General features: G+C 48.9%; 1 protein-coding gene across 5 annotated transcripts in view; it reads left to right on the forward strand.

The window, feature by feature from the left end:
* The first annotated feature begins 6579 nt into the window (after positions 1–6579).
* Positions 6580–17394, forward strand: part of IKZF1 (IKAROS family zinc finger 1) — an 88564-nt gene continuing 77749 nt past the window's right edge. For 4 of the 5 annotated variants that reach the window (XM_081080268.1, XM_081080266.1, XM_081080267.1 and 1 more), the window contains exon 1: positions 6604–6881. The gene's annotated coding sequence lies outside the window, so the exon portion shown is untranslated. Of the gene's footprint in view, positions 6882–17394 lie in introns of all 5 variants that reach the window. The other variant, XM_081080269.1, reaches the window with a different exon arrangement.

The following is a 17394-nucleotide window of genomic DNA, read 5'->3' on the forward strand; positions in this document are numbered from 1 at the left end:
AGAGCCAGGCTGGCCACTGGGGCCTGGACATCCACCTACTGACAGCGGCTTGTTCAAACGCCATGTTCGTGGATGTTTTTTCTAAACTTTAAAATGCTGCTCACTGCTCACTTACTGCTCCTGGAACCAGTGGGACCTGGCGCCAACCACTTAGAGATCATTCTTCCCAGCTCTTCCCAGAGAAAGACACAACCTACAGTTGACTCTTGAACAATTGGGGCTTGAACTGTGCAGGTCCCCTCCCACGCCGATTTTTTTCATCTTGTAAACAAACAACACAAATTTATGGTGTCAATAAATACGTACCGTACTGTACATGTATGTAATGCAGGGTAGGGTCTCTGCTCCCGCTCCCCGCACAAGAACGCAGGACACGGTGAGGCCAAAAAGGAGCACCCACGGAGCCATAGATGGGGGAGTCACACCAGTACATTCTCGCTGGAGGCTGGTTGAGACACAAAAGCAAACACCCGCCAGTACCCAACAAGGGGTCTTCCTGCACCGCAGTCTCACTGGTGGCTGGGTGAGACACAGGAAGTAGGATCCACACAATACGCAATCCGCCATCCACGCTTGCTAACCCCCCTTGCTAGTGGCAATCCACAGTCCGATTCTTTGCCAACCAACCAACCCCAGCGTAGCCACGGCAGTTACATCAGTGGCTAATGGCTCACCGGTAACAGCTGATGGCCACACAGTCACAGCTGACGGCCATCTACTACCCGAGCCAGCACCTTTCCACGTGAGGCCGAGAGCCTGGAAACTGCTCTCTGGGACTCTGTTCCCACAATATATTTTCTCTTCCTTATGATTTTCTTCGTAACATTTTATTCTCTCTAGCTTACATTATTGCAAGAATATAGTATACAATACATATCCCATAAAAACACGTTGTCATCGACTGTTTATGTTATCAGCAAGGCTCCCGGTCAACCGCAGGCTATTTGCAGTGAAGTTGCGAGGAGTCAGAAGTTACACAAAGATCTCCAACGGTGCAGGGGTGGGTGCCCTCACCTTTGCATTGTCTAAGGGTCAAGGTTATCCACACCTGCTAACCCGTGAACACCTTTCAGGCACCCTGCCGTCTTCCTCACCTGCCTTCTGGTGAGTGTCCCCTCCTGAGAATCTGCATGGGCACCTCTGATCAGGGGAGGGGAACCAACGCTGGCTGCCAGGTTTATGTTCTTGCTCTCATTTAATCTTTACACCAAGGCCGTGAAGCAGGGCTGACTTTTGCTGTCGTACATACAGAGAAGGTGAAGTAACCCAGCTAAGTCTCCACAGCGACCTATGGGAGTAGGAGAAACTCCGAGACCCCGAGGACTCTTTCCAGGACACAGCCCAGCCCCTCCCCAAGGCTGTCCCGCTGCTTTAGAGAGCAGACAGGAAAGATTTGTGCTTCATTAGCACTGACAAGAGAAAGTTGCTATAACAACACAAAAATAATGAGCCTACGTTTCTACGTGCTTTATAGATTGGAAAGCCTGGTCACAAACCTTAACCTTTCCTGGACGAGCTGATCTGATGATTCCTTTATCAGGACTGGCGCTGCTAAGACTGGCGATTTGGCCTGAGGTGAAATGAAAACAATTGAAAGAGAACAAGAGAGAAACACTTTCCACCAGCTGGAGAAAGCCATCTTAAAGGGATGAGTCCTCGGAGCCATCTTGATTCCCTGCTTGGAACATGGCATCGGAAGGGGCCGTCCCTGAAAGAACCTGTCAGGCCAGGTACCTGGGAACAGCTCAAAACCTGGAGAACACGCATTAAGTCCTCAGCCGACCGCACGTGAGGAAGGTATTATTATCATTGCTGCTGCTGTTGTTATTATTATTGTTGTTAATGCTATCATTCCCATTTTACAGAAGAGTAAACTGAGGCACAGAGAAACCTAGTCACTTGCCAAGCTACCAAACCCAGAGTTTGTCTCTAGCGTCGGTCACTTCACCTTCACCCCCATGTGAATCACCCTCTGCGCCTTAGTGTTTTATACAATATCGGGCCCCTGACGCTGGCCTTGCTGCATGGTTAGACTGGAAATGATGTCTGGAAATAGGCTTCACAGGGCGGGGCTTAATCGGGGTGGTTATGAGAATAGTACAGTGAGTGTTGGGTTAATTCTGTCTTTTGAGAAAGAGCTTGTTAAGCCCCCTGCCCCATGTGGAGAGGAAAAGCAATTCCTTACACTCTCTGTGGGGACAGAGCCCCAGAAAGCAGTTTCCAGGCTCTCGGCCTCATGTGGAGAGGTGCTGGCTCAGATAGTGGTTGGCCATCAGCTGTAGCCATTGAGCCATTGGTCACTGATATGACTGCCGCGGCTACGGAGGGGAGCCGAGGAGAGTGAAGGAGGAGACTGAAGGAGAGTAAGGAGAGTCGAGGACAGTTGGTCGGTTGGCAGCAAAGCGCACAGCAGATCGCACGTCGTGTCGTGTAAACCCAGCCTCCAGTGAGACCATAGTGGTATGACTTCCCTACCAATGGCTCCGTGGGTGTTCCTTTTTGGCCTCACCATGTCCTGCGTTCTTATGTGGGGAGCAGGAGCAGAGACCCCGCAGGCCGCCCCGCCGGACACCCCGCACGACACCCTCTCTGTGTCCTTCTCCCCTCTCCCCTCTCTCCCTGTGTCCACAAAGCCTTTCCCTACCTCGGGCAACCACCCCTGTGTTCCACAGGCTTTGTGTCTGGATTTACCATAGCACATTTCTCATCGAAACGCAATTATCTTGCTTTACTGGATGGGAAGCCCCTTGAGGGATAAGTCCCCATCTTAGGCTTTCTTGGGGCCTCTTGTTTCTCCAATCCCACCTGCCGTGGGAGCCTCTCAGTGAATACATGCCCATTGGATAAATGAATGAGCACGTGCCCACAGAAGCTTTTAAACCTGCAGAAAGAGGCTTCCAATCCCAGTCCTGCACAGCAGGCTCCAACAGGGGTGACAGCTGATTCCCCCTTTTCTGGATTCCAGTCTATTCAAGTCAAGTCAATGTCTACTGTTCCTTTCCTCACCCAAAACATTTTCAAGACCTTTTCATCCGCAATCTATTTTCTCCAAATCACTATATCTGACTCAGTGTGCTTTTCAATCTTTTCTAACCAAACAAGATTGATAAAACGTCGCTGTTTTGAGAACTAAGCATATTCCTCTTACAAACACCAAAGGGAACGAAGTGGGAGAATAATCCCAAAGTGGGAGGGAATTAGTTGTCAGCTGTCCCACATCCTTGATTCAAAGCCTAGAGGCAGAGATGTGAGCAGCTAGCAGCGGTGCTTCATTTCTGTGGGTTTCAAAACCAGGAGCCACCTGGGCTCCAGAGAGGAGATGAGGGGTCCCCTAGGCGCCCAGGCTTCTCCCCAACAGGCCGGACAATGCTGGCTCCACGTGTGCACCTGCCCATCCCTGTCCTGTCCTTTTACTTCCAGAGTAGGTGGGAGCCAGTGTTTCTGCTTAGAAAAAGCCAAACCCAAGATGTGGGCTCCAAGAAAAAGGGTGAAGCACCTGGCCCCAGTCTGGCAATAGCCAGTTTTCAAAACCAGCAGAAGCTGGAGATGGTGAAAATTGCGAAAAAGAAACCAAAGAAGTAGAGTCCTTGTTGGAAAACCTTCCTCCAAGCCCTGGGTCCTTCTCATCAGGGTCATGTTCCTCTTTAGGTGAAACTACCTGAGTTCTGTATTAGTATAACAGTATGGAAATACAATTGTTTTACAAAAAACATTTCCTGTTATTTAAAAATATATTTGCTGTTTCCTAACTATTATCGGGGAAAGGATGCTCATTTTGTTGCTGTTTAACAGATTTTTTAAAATAGAAGAAAATACAGTTATAATAATACTTACAATACTTCATCCCATTTAATTTCGCCTAATTCTATCAATACCATTGTGAAATAGGTTTGCTCTGCAGATGACAAAATGAAGCTCAGTGAGGTTAAGTACCTTGCCAAAACTCACACAGCTGGTAAGAAACAACAGTATTGACCATATTGTGTCATATCACCTCAACCATTCATTTGCTCTATAAAACTTGGTCTCCTTTAAAACTCCTTCCTGTCTCTGTCAGGACAAAAGCACCAGTAACTGATTATAGCAAGCTCTCAATAAATAACCTTTGATTAATTCTGTATGTGCACCTTATTCTTTTGATCATATCCTCCCAAAAGAAGAAAAAAATGGTAATTTAATAATTATTGTGTGAATAAACTAAGCTATACTTATTAAATTCTCTAGCATTATGAAACAGCAACACACACACACACACACACATACACACACACTCCTAAAGAAACAAAATGACTTTGGACTTATTTTTTTTCCAAGTATCACGTATGTTTCAATTTTCCCGGGTATGTTTCCCCCTCCAATGTGCTTTTACTGTCCTCTTTTATTGTTGATTTAAGTGTCCTGTGTGGTCCCGGGGTGTCCACCCACAGATCCCGGGTTGCAGCCTGAGTTCCTTCTGCTCCATTTGTTTGGGGACTGGAGGGAGTGGGACATGGAGCCTCATTCCTCTCAGCTTGTTCCCGCCTCAACAGGACACTGGGAGTTAGCAGGGTCAGTGACCAATAACGGTCTCTGCACAGAGTCCTCCTCTCTGCCAGGATATGGCCAGAGCTCCCATATGTGGGCGACATACTCCCCAAACAGTCCTGCGAGGTGGTTGTATGACCACCACCCATTTATAAATGGGGGACTGAGGCTCAAGGTCACACAGCTGGACTCTCTGGGCTCCTCGTCTCATGTTCTCCGGCCTCAGGAGGGTTTGCCTTGGGCGGATGACCACATCTGAGCCGTCCATTTCCACTCCTGGGGACCACACATGTTTGAAGGGACAGTCCGGGCTACGGGTGCTGTGGGCATTGGGAACCAGAGGAGTCCCACCAGGCCTCTGCGACCCCACTTTGGCCTCCCCGGGGGCCTTGTGCCTTACGCTTATTGCCAGACCTCATGCTCAAAAGATCTCTTTAGATGCAGTAGCATTACTGTTTTGCAGATCAGGAAGCTAAGTCTCAGAGGGGTTCATGAACTTGCCAAGGTCCTACAGGTAAGGGGAGGACAGAAGCACTGAACCGCTTGCAGCCCTGCCTCCTGAGCAGGGCACTCACTGGCTCCGCCTCCGCCCAGAGGGTTTGTTTCCTTACGGACAGTTGAGCAATAACAGGTGTGGTCCAGGTGGCCCAGGAGCCACCTGGCCAGATGCTGCTGCTGGGTCATGGAGGGTGGGAGGAAAGCCGGCCGGCGGGGGGCCTGGGCCCTGCGGGCAGCAGCCTCCGCGGTCCTGCAGGAGTTTTCTGCCCGGACCTGTGCGGCTCTGCTCTGCACCTGGGAGGCCCGCGCATCCTGCCCCGGAAGCCACTTCCCCTCACTGTCCCGGAGAGGAGTCGTCCACCTTCCTGAGTTCCCCACAGGGCCCCGTGGGGTGTCCTGCTCGCTGGCTGCTCCGGCTTTGTCCCCTGCCTGCCTGACGCCCCTGTCCCTCCCTCGGGGCTGAGGGGACTCGGCGTGCACAGGTTGAATTCCGAATTCTTCCTTTTCTGCTCACATTGACCCGTGTCGCCTGGCTCCTGCTCGGGCGGGGCCTGGCTGATCGCGGAGCGGGAAGGGGTCAGAGCTGTCAGAGCGCGTCCTGCGCCAAAGGGCCCAGCGCGCCCCCCACGCGCGCTGCGGGCTCAGGGAGGGGGCGTCCGGGGGGCTGCGGGGTCGCCTCGGTCGTCGCCTCCTCCGCTCCCGCCCTTTCCCACGCGTGTGCACAGGGGCCAAGATGGAAGGCGCGATGCTAAGTTCCGCGGCGAGCAGGTGGGAGGGAGGAGAGCCGAGAGGTATTCCATTGGTTGTCTGGGAAAATGAACTGCACCTTCCCTCGCTTGCGGAGGATCAACTTTCCCAGCCCTCGGGTGGGCACTCATCACCCGGGGTCTCGGCCAGAAACCGCGCCCCAGTGGCCCCAGATGCGGGGCAGTGGGCTGGGCGGGCAGGGCCGCCACCCGCCGCCGGGGACAGGGCTCTGGGCGCGCCGGCGGGACGACACGCGGGGCCGGGACCCGCGGCCGCAGGCGCAGGGCGGGGGGTCCGGCCGCGTGCGCCCCCACGGGTTAAGCGCGGGCCCCGCCGCGCGGGGGGCGATTGTGCCGCGGGGTCCGGTCCGGGCGCGGAGCCGCGGGGCGATGCGGGGCTGGCGCGGGGCCGGGCGGCGGGGCGAGCAGGTACGGCCGCCGCGGGGCCCCGGGGGCTGGGCAGCCCCGCGCCGCAGCGAAGTGGGCGCGGGAGTCGCGGGCGGGACGTGCGGGGCGAGCTGGCGGCTGCCCACCGCGCTGCGCCCCGCGCGCCTCCGTGTCCCGCTCCGTACCCGCCGCAGCGCCCCAGCCGGGGCCGCGTCCGCGCGGGGCGGGAAGGGCCGGCGGGCCGGGGGGGCCGGGGGGGCCGGGGGGGCCGGGCCCGCAGCGTGGCGGCCCCGAAGTTTGCGGAGCGCGGGCGCGGGGGGCCCGGTGCACGGCCCGTGGGCGGCGCTGTGCGCGCGGGACAACTGCGCGCCCGCAACGCGAAAGCCGGCTCGGGCCCGGCGGGGGGGGCAGGGGGGCGCGCGGCGCAGAAATGGGGAACAATGCGAGCGAGCAACTTCAGGAAGTCATTGTGAAAGGAAGCTGGGAAGAGTGCGGCGGCCGCGTTAGCCGGGCGCTCTAACAAGTGCCCGCACGGCCGGCGCCCGGCGGCGACAGTGGCGAGAGTCCCCGGGTCCCCACGCAGCGCGGCCGAGGCGGCTGGACGCTTGGCCGCGACGAGGCGGCGGAGCAGGCGGGCGCGTCAGCGCAGACGGAGCCCCAGCTCTCAGGCTGCTCTTGCAGCCCCACCATCAGTCTTGGCCCCCAAAGTGCGACGCCCAAGTCCACGTGAGTGTTTCCAATTGAATTTCAAAATGAAAACTTGGGGTGGCTGGCGGATTGAAAAAGAAAAGAAAAAGAAACAAGGAAGGAAAGAAAAGACAAGGCAGTAAGATTCTGAAGCCCTGCTTTGGGTCAGGTCTGCCTTTCCTTTCTGGGGACAGTGAGAGCCCTGGCTTGTGGCAGACTCAGCCACTGTGTCTGTGAGCGCAGGTGCAGCACCAGGCTGGCGGGGGACACCTCTGAGCCGCCCTCCCACTGTCACCGTGAGGACTTTCTAGCCCCAGTCAAGTCTAAATTGACATGTACTTACACAGTGAGACCAGGAGGTCAGCCGTTATGCAGTCAGCCATAAAGAGCTTTCTTTTCTTATATTTTAGGTGAGAGTTTTTGCTTATATTGTAAAATAATTAGGTCGAGTCTGAACTTGCTTTCTGCAAAAATAGAATAATCCTGGTTTGGAAAGTTGTACTAGCACTTGTGTTGACGGCGATTTGGGCTAGGAAACCCCTCAGTAATACGGCATCAGGTTGCTTGCGGTTATATCTGAAATGTTTTAAAAACAGTTCGGGGATCCTTGGTGTTTCCTAAGGAATTTCTCCGGAAAGTGTGATTGATTTTGTTTTTGTTTTCTAATTTGGAGGCACAGAGTATGGCAGAGAGAGACAGAGAGAGAGAGAGAGAGAGAGAGAGAGAGAGAGTCAGGGTCCCAAGGGTCTGACCAGGCACAGCTTTCATGCTCTCTTGGGCTGCAACCAGCCTAGACTGAATGCAGGGTAGTGTGCCTGCCAGGCTGCACACTCATTTTCCCACTGTGCTCCCTCGGTGTATTTCAGCTTTTAGGTACCTTGTTTTAAACTTGGAGAGACAAACTGGTATTGAAGAAATATCTCCTTACTGGTCAAATCATTGTCTGCTCAAAGAGAAAAAAATATGAAAATTGAAAACATTTAATATGCATAATATTTAAACACCGATGGACATTTAAATGACTTTAAGGATTGGTACACTTTGGGTTATAAGTTGAGAGGAGAGAGAGAACCCCGCAGGAAATGGTTGGAGCCTCTTGGATTTATTTCTTTGTTTCAAGATGTTTGTTTGATAAGGTTAATTGGACTCATCTTTTTACATGGGATTTTGAATGTAATGTAATTTAAGTATTATTTATATTAAATGTGTCAGAATTGTTTCAGTGACAAATCAGATTGTTTGGTGTGTGGCTTAAAATTTAAACAGTGACAAGTATTCACAGCAGGACGATTACCTGCTTACCTCATAGAATATGCAGACATTTTAAAACATAACTTGTATACAGAGATAGAAATGATGATGTCACATTTTATAAAGTGCTATGCAATTCTGGTTTGATATAATGTATCTGATTTCAAAATTTCCCACAAACATACATGGTTACCTTTTATTTTTTCCATAAAAAAGTATGAGCTTTCTGTCTGGGCGTCCACCCGACAGACCTGATGCCTAAAACATTTTACTGAGTTAAATGGTCATGTTTTCTTCCACTTTTGTTTCATGGGGATAGTGGAGGCAGGAGTTTTAGAAACTCCGCCATGCCTGCGTGTGTATTCATCGGTGTTGTAAGTGCTACCTCTTGGAAAACTACACATCCTCCCAGATTCAGGAGCACGGTAGCACTGTGGCCCCTCATCACGGTCTTACAGGATGAACCTCCAGGTCCGTGAACAGAAGTGTGCATGAGTCATGTCCCACCCTGAGAAGCTTGTGCACAGTCTCCCAGGAGAAACGAAGCCGTGGCAGCCATTTCCCCGTCACAAAGTTAAGATGACAACGAACTTCCGGCCGGGAGGGCTGAAACCCAGCCGCTCTGGTGGCCACTGCGCCTTCCTCCCTTGACTAGAGATTTAGGGTTTGAGGACGGTGGTTCTCTGATTTGGGGATTTCTTTCCCCCTTGACTTGGATTTGAGTATTTCACAACTGGTTCATGCAGTCGCATATTGTCAATATAAATGGCAGAGTTTTGAAATTTGTGAGACATTATATGTGTGTTCAAATATCCATCTATCTATATATCTATACAGGTACTGTCTACTACATGCTATGCTATGAAACACCCCAGCCCACGTACATGTATTATGTGTGTACTTCAGGATTATGTGTGTATTAATGGATACAGGAAATAAACTATGCGAGTATATGCACCCACACACATGCACACACAGCATGGGGAGAGAGAGGTACGGGGGACAGGGTGGAAAGAGTTGTGACATCTAACAGACCTGACTTGAGTAGTAAAGCCCCTTTTTTTCTGTTTGTTTGCTTGTTGCTGCATTTTTCTAAGACAGAGTGCCCTTTCTGATCTATCACGGTGAAATTAGGCATAAATGCCATGAGTACCTTCAGTGTCTGCCCACTATGTACATGCCGTCTGCAGTTAACCCAGAATGTGCCCAGGATGGCACCGTTTAGCAGTGCTCTACTTTTTTTCTCCTCTTGTCTGTGTGACTGAAGTCATGTCACTGCGAAGTGTTGGCTTTTGTTGCCGTATTCTAAGGGCGAGCCACGGCAGTGGATTCAGCTCAGAGAGCAAACCCTCCGTGAGCCTTGCTGTTTCTGATACTGACAGGCTTTGGGGCATCGTGCCTCCTGCTTCTTGCCAGACCCTGTGGGGCCCCCGCCCTGGCCGTTAAGGTCGTCCTTGTCTGTGCCTCTGCGTGTACAGTTGCAGAGCCCTCAGCCGTGCTTGCAATGGCATTCTGTTCCACTGGAGAAACCACAGGAGGTAACAGTGATAAGTGACCCCTCCTTTGAGGCTCTGAAGAGGAGACCCTTTGGTCCAGGTTACACCTTCAGACAAAGTATCTGTTTCGCTCTAAGCAGGTGCATGAACTTGTGGGATCCAAGTCTCGGAAGGTTGTGTCTCAGAGTACCAGCCTTACACACACATTTAAAATTCTGAGGAGCGGGAGCTAGGAATTGGGGTTCACCAGGGCTTTGGGCAGCTCAATCCAGACTGTTTCTCTTCTGGGGTCGACTAGCTGCTCACAGGGATTTGTTGTTCTTTGCAGTTTGATAAATGACTCTACACCTGAGGTTATCTTTCTGTAATATACGTTCATGCCCTTCAATTTTCCATGCCGTTGCTTTAATAGCTTATGTTTGATGTAGTTTTTAACTGTTGGATGATATTCTGACAAATTTTTAAAGATATTATAAGACATTAAGGGTAATGTGAAATGGCAAACAAAAGAAGCTTTGCAGACAGTTTCTAAGTGGAGAGGTGGGCAGGGCCCGCCTGTCATGGTTGTGGCACTGGACGTCCCTCCAGAGAGGGGCCTCAGGGAAAAGCAGCAGAGGCCAGACCAGAGGAGCAGCCTAAGGGTCCAGGGCCTGTTTTCCCGTCTCCTACTTCACTGTGCTAAGTGGGTGGATGCCTTCGGCACCTTCAGTGACCCACTGGGGTAGACTGTGAAAAAGGCTGAAGCCCAGAGTTCAGGGGATGGAGGCCACTTGTCTTCCCGTTACAGCCCAGCCTCCTTCCCTTCTCCCATGGCCATTTCTGCCCTTGGGGACCTCGCGATTTCTGTTGACTGGAAGGGCTCCCTGTCCCACCACAAGTCTGTCAACCTAGACGCCCGAATCATCTCTGAACCGGCTTTGGTCAGGGCAGGAAGCGCAGGCTCCCTTCCTGCCCCTGTTTTCCTGAGAGAAAACTGTCTTCCCTCCTTTTTTGCATATTTGGCAAGTGGTTCCACCTTTCTCTCCGCCCCAGTGGAGTGTGAAGGCGGCAGTGCAGGAGAAGGCCACCACCAGGGTAGCAGGGGTCCTCCCAGGTGGCTGAGTTGAGGACACTCCACGTGGCCCAGGGTCCGAAGACCCCCAGGGCTCAAAGTCGGGATCAGTGTGGGGAAGGCAGCTCCCCTTGGCCCCCAGGAGGCACGGGTTCACTGGTGAGTGCCCGGGTTTGTTTGCCAGGCTTGCAAAGATGGGGGTAGAGAACGGTGTGCTCTCTTGGGGGTGGTTAATGTTCCAGCAGCAAGTGGCTTGTGGCCCAGGCCTGCCGGCACCCTCCTGGCCAGGAGTGTCCCGTGATGGAGAGCCTCACTAGGATCCATTTGCACCCTCTGCTTTTGGGGTGTCCTATGCTCCACCTCCTGGTAGCTCACAGTGCAGGGGCCACCATCTAACAGATTGCTTAAAATGGGCCCTAATTAGTGGAAATGTACCTCTTCATATTTTCTCATTCAAGTGTGCCATGATTCAATTTTCTTCAGCAATCAGCTCACTGCTAAAGGAAATCTGACTCTCTTCCTGCCATTTTCGCGCCAAAAGTTGGCTCTAATGGACAGAGGTTCTAGGGGTGATGAAGGGGTGGCAGTGAAAGGGGGCCCAGCATCCTTCCTTCATCCTTTCCTTTTCTTCCCTCCCCCCTCCCTTTCTTCCTCTTTTCTTTCTTTCATGTGTGGGTTTTTGCAGAGATGATCGAAACAACTGAGAACGGCATAAAGTATTTTTAAATGGCCTTATACATATTGAAATAGATATTTACGCTTCATTTCTGAGATGACATCCTGAACTCCACACTCTAAAGCATTTTCTGTTAGTTTGAAACTGCTTAAGAATGAACGGTATGGAGTGGATTAGAGTTCTTGTTTAAAGCCAGGAGCTCCATGGTAAATACTGATGCGGCAGTTTGGGGAAAATTTTTGTAGTTAAATCAGGTGTTTACTGGCAAACTTGGAGCAAATAAAACAGCACATAAGATCCCTACCTAGAACAAACGGGAAAGGGTTTAATTTAGAATCTTTAGGAGAAATGAAAATGAGGAATTGATCTTTCGTGAGCTTCCTTGGAGGCACTCTGAAATGTCCTCCAGTGCTTTTAATGGAAGCAAGAGACAGCCAGCGGGGGACCCCCTGGCTCAAACCCCACTGTTAGCATGAAACAGCAACCTTTTCCTGCTCCTTTAAGCTGAGTTGTGTGTGGGGCAGCAAATGAAAGTGCTATTCAGAGATTCACAGTAAAAACATGTTGATTAATCGGGCATCCCACTCGTTAAATTAAAATCACACTGCTAATTATCTCAGGTTGTTAGAGATAAGGCAATTAATTACCGTTTAAAAATGATTTGGACATTTCTGGTGCTCTTCTTCTGCGTGTTTTACCCGCTTCTCTTGGGGGTTGTATATGTTTCCCTGAATTGAAAGAATTTTCAGTTTAATTTAGAGCAGACAAGGCTTTTGTAAAAGGAATATTATTTGTAAAAAGCAAAAAGCAAAAACAAAAACCACTTAAAACTGACAATAAGTAATTTAAATGTATTTAAGGGCTGTGGAAAAATCTGACTATAGTGTTTAAAATGAGTTTTCCTGCTAGACGTGAGCATTTTCTGTCAGATTATAAATAAAGACGTGCCGGTATTTGTAGCCTCCAAATGAGGAAGTTGTAAGCTTCTGAGAGGTTGTGCTGATGCCACCCCCACCCTGCGTTTACAGGGGACACTGTCGGCTAAAGGTTGTGGGTGACGGAACGGCCTCCAAGCAGTCCTGCTTCGGCCTATGCCCACGCGGAGCCTGTTGGCGCGGCCCTCCATCCCTGGTCCATGGGATGGGGCTGCCGTCCCCGGGACCCGCTGAGGTTTGGCTAATGCTGTGCTCTGTGTCTGTCACAGAGTAAAATGAATTCTACCCCTTTTCCTGCTGATTTGATCCAGCTAAAGAGCCAATCAGAACATCAAGTGGTTGTAGCAATCATTGTTGCCAAATAATTGATACATTGAACCTTCCCTTTCGGTTCTCACGCAGGGAGTCATTTGACTTCCACGGAGCCATGTGAAGTTGGGGTGAACGAGGCAGACTGCCAGAGTACCAACCCTTCTGTGTTTCCGCGAAAATAGGACCCAACCGGACCATCGGCTCTAGTGCATCTTTTGGAGCAAAAATTAATGTAAGACCCGGTCTTATTTTACTGTAAGACCAGGTCTTTAATATAATTAGTATAGTATAGTATAGTATAGTATAATGTAATATAATACTATGTAATACTAGGTCTTATATAATATAAGACCAGGTCTTATGTGAATTTTTGCTCCAAAAGACATTAGAGCTGATTGTCCAGCTAGCTCTTGTTTTCGGGGAAACACAGTACTTATTAAAAGATTGAACTAGATTTAAGGAATCTAATTTTTGAATCTGCATTCTGCATACCGTGAACATAGTTTAGATTGTGGACATAGGTTATTTTTAAGACAATTTTTATAAACAGTTACCTCATTTTAATCGATTATAATAGTTGATTTTGTGGGTGTTGTAAAAGAACTGAGCTCAGAATGCAAGTCCTTTCGGGAGAATTTCCCACTAGCTCAGAAATCAGGTGGCCTTAACACAGAGAGAGCAGAAGCCTCATCCCTTCCTCCAGAGGGAGGATGAAATAGCCCATGTTAGAGGTGAGGCCCGACAGCCTTTTACAGTGCAAGGAGTACGAGGTAAATCGATATCTGGGTGACAGTGAATTCATTTCCTCCAGAACACATTTTCTCTGTGTTTGTATCTAGATTTGTAAATCTTGTCTCACCACCAGCTGGCTAGTAGTTATCAAAATAAAATGCGGAAAAGTTGACAGTACCTAAGACGGTGTCTTCAGTGGGCAAATCAATAATCACTTTTCAGTTATTGATCGACACATATCTATGGATTTGTGAACAAATGGACATTCTTGGGAGGATTTGCATCATTTTACTTCGTTGGGTTTGAATAAAACAGAGTTTTCACCACACAAACTTCTGCAAACACTTCTTAAATAGAAGTGAAGTAGTCTAGTAGAAACCCCAGGCTTCCAGGTGCATTTTTTGGAATATGATTGGCATACAAATAGATTTTTCTACCAGGTTCAGGTTGAAGTTGTAGTTTTAATTAACCTGTCCACCCAAAATTCTCTACTGGTGTGTTAGGATTACTACTTCACTGCTAAAAAGGCTAGACAAGACGTTATATTCTTTATGACAGCATATTGCCTCCTGTGCAAAAATCTTAGTTAGATATTGTAACTTTGTATTTATCTATTTTTTAAATCCAAAAAACAAAACAAAAAAAAACCACAAAATTGGTCCTGGACTTGCTCCATCTCTTCACTTTATAATAATAAATGACAAGACATCAGAACTTTTCGGCATATCTATGTAAATCCTTATTTGGGGCAGTTTTTGTATTTTTTAAGATGTAAGTCTCATTTTTATTACACTTTGATTTTGTTGCAGTCACTGACCATGCACGTTGAAGTCTTCTAAAATAGAGAAGAGGGTAGAAGAAAATGATTCTAAAGTTGGATTTTTTTACTTAAGTGATGAAGTGTAAAAAGCCATTTATAGTTGAGGAAGCTACTTAGGAAGTGGCCCATGATGATGGTCAGAATTAAGAAAACTCCAATAATAGCCCACGTGAGTTTTGAGTACAGTTGCTGTGTGAAGAGTTGTCGCTCTGAATAGTCTGAGAGGGAAGGTCCCTCCCTCCCAGGAGAGGCACACACGGGAGCAGACAGCCACAGGACATGTGCAATGTCCTACAGTCCCGGGCCTCTGGACACCCAGCTCTGCGCCTGTCCGGACAGCATTTGTGTCTCCAATTCCGTTTTCTCTATTTTTTAAAAACCATGTCTAATATCATATCTCACATCTTTTTTTCTGCCTCACTTTGAGACAGGCGGTTCCATTATGGCATTTAAAAATATTCTTATGGTTCTTTTCCTTCTGTATGAAATACTTCTTGCTAAGAATGTTTTCAAACAGCATGGCTTTTAGCTGTGCTCTGTAAAGGTTTCCTTGGTTCCCTCCAACCCTTCCTCTTTTGCATATCAGTTCCTGCCCATAGGAAAAAATGTGAGGACAAAATTGCACATCTGAGCTCATTTGTCCTCAGAAAGTAGGTTCACGGTAGAACAAACTACTGGAGGCGTTTACTGTGGCTCAGTTAAGAAAGGTGGGGGGCAGGGCCGGGGGGAGGGGGGTGGCGGTGAAAGCCAAATTGGATTCCCTACTGGCCTGTTTAAATCTTGTTTTTCATTATTTGCGCCAGCAATATACCGTGGAATAATCATGAACATGTGTGGATTGGCAGCTAATTTTTGAAAAATGAAAAGAATCAGAAACGAAATAAGAGTGCCCAGAAGTTTTGATGTTCTCCTGACCTGTTTTTGTCAGGTTGTTAGGAAAACCCATAAGGTCCCCTTATCTAGACACAAAGACCTTACAGACTGCCTCAGCTTTCTCTTGGAACATTTCTTTTTTTAAGATACAGTGTAATTCACAGTGATATGATAGATTAGCAAAAATAAAATCTACTCATCTGAAAATGAAAGGACTTCCTCTTAGCAGGAATACTGGCTTTTATGAAAAAGGTCTATGACCTCAGGCATTTAAAATAGATGATAGGCTTGGCCAGTGTTCCTTCCCCTGCATACCCGCCCCTTTCCAAACAAGTGTCTTTGAGAGTATGAGGAAATCGCCCCAAATGTAACTCTAGTGCAACTTCACTTGCCAGGGAGGAAAAAATCAACAGTATACATTTGATCAAATCACCAGAGTTTAACTATATCGTAGAAGTTTGGGGGTGAAGTTTGCCTTCACTGTAGAATATTACAAAGAACATTCTTATTTTCTGTTAAGGTACAGGGAACATTGTACATTGGAAATGAGGGACCGCTGCCCGGGGTGGAGAAGTTCTGACAGGCGGGAATGGAGACATGAAAAGGCATCACCACCCAGTGGCCATGGGTTCGAATCTCGTGGGCAGGCTCCTCTTTCTTAGCCTCGGTTTTTTGGTCTATTAATGGAACTAATAATATGGATTACATAGTGTAATAATACTAGGTGTAATGGCAGGGATTCAGATTACACACTGTGCGAATGGGCATTGGATTCTACATCTGCTCCAGACACTGTGGGCGAAAGTGGGCGACGCTCTTGCTCCTGGGTGTCTTCGCAGCAAAGGCCAGGCACATAGTAGGTTGTTCAAATAAAGCTGCCTCATCCAGTATCCCTTCCTTCACCATGTTTTTCTGGCATATATAAAGTGCCCAAGAAAAGTTATAAAATATTAGTGGACAGAAGATTATCTGTGCAGTATTGGGGAGGGCAAAACATTTGCATTTATTTAGTTGTTTGTTTCCTTGTTCCTGTAATTTTCTGTCCTTTTTTTTTTTTATTGAGGTGTGGTTGACATTATATTAGTTTCAAGTGTACAACATAACCATCCGATATTTATGCGTATTGCAAAATGATCACCACAATCAGGCTAGTTAACATTCGTCACCACACATGATTACACAAACGTTTTTTTTCTAGTGATGAAACTTTTAAGGTTTACTCTCGTAGCAACATTTCAATATGCACTTCATTATTATTGGCTGTTGTCATCATGCTGTACATGGCATTTGTTTTTGGGGGGAAAAAACCCGTAGTGTAGTTGTTTAAACCTCAAATAATGAAGGTTTTCCCAAGCTGGTAGCAGTGCTGTGAGCTCCAGGAAGGGGCAGATTTGCGTGGCTGTCAGCAGCTCATCACAGCCAGTGTGGCACGATGTCCTCGAGTCTGTAATAGCCATAGATTTGGGGGGCTTGCAAAGGAGTTAGGTTGTGGTTTTTGACTTCATTAATCCAGACTCGCCTTTACAGAATTATGGGAGCTCCCCACTATTTCCAAGCAAATTACTGGGGAGCGAGGTGTTCATGGTGGATTCAAGGACACGGCACCCGAGGAGGCGAGGGTCACCTGAGGACCCCACCAGCCCTTCCCCTGACAGCAGCCCTCGCGGCTCTTTGGCGCATGGAGCTGTCTGGGGCCACTTGCTCACTCGCAGGCAGAAATGAGAGTAAGGTCACCTCTTCTGCAGTCTTGCTGGTCTCCTCCCTCGGAAGTCACGACTGCCCAGGGCTGTTGGCTGCTTCTCCCCAGGAGACAGCCAGGGTCCAGTCCCTCAAGGGTGTGGAAGGAGGAAAGAAGGGCAGGGTCAGGGAGGGTGTTTCCACAAAGTCCCACTGTGCCCAAGGGAAGCTCCTCTATAGGGCCCAACGCAGGCCAGAAGTTCAGGGTTCCCAGGTCTGGCCCCTGGGGAACAGGACAGCTCTGGGGCTGGTCTGGCCCTACTTCTCGTGTTGTTTGCTTCATCTTTAACATCCTCTGTTTTCTAAGTCAGCCATATGCCAACTCCATTGAACTGCAGCTAGGAAAGTCCTGTGGGACCCTGTTGATCAGAAAGACCAGAGAGAGACAGAGAGAGGGAGGGAGACAGGCAAAGACAGAGAGAGACTGCAGACTTGCAGATCAGTGCCCCATCCAGACGGAAGTGACAACAGGCTGTACTCTCCTAGAGGGACAGCCATCCATGCTCTGTCACACTGGCCTTCACGTATCTCTGCATCTGTTTCCCCTTGTGCAGGATTCAGAACAGAGTGCCTCAAAGAACAATGAAGGCACCCATGTTGATCACACCGCACAGGGGACAATCGTGGTGTTGCTGGCTTTTCTGCCATCCATAGGTTGTTTGGCTTTTC

This window comes from Rhinolophus hipposideros (genome assembly GCF_964194185.1).
Source record: "Rhinolophus hipposideros genome assembly, chromosome: 18".
NCBI classification, from domain to species: domain Eukaryota; kingdom Metazoa; phylum Chordata; class Mammalia; order Chiroptera; family Rhinolophidae; genus Rhinolophus; species Rhinolophus hipposideros.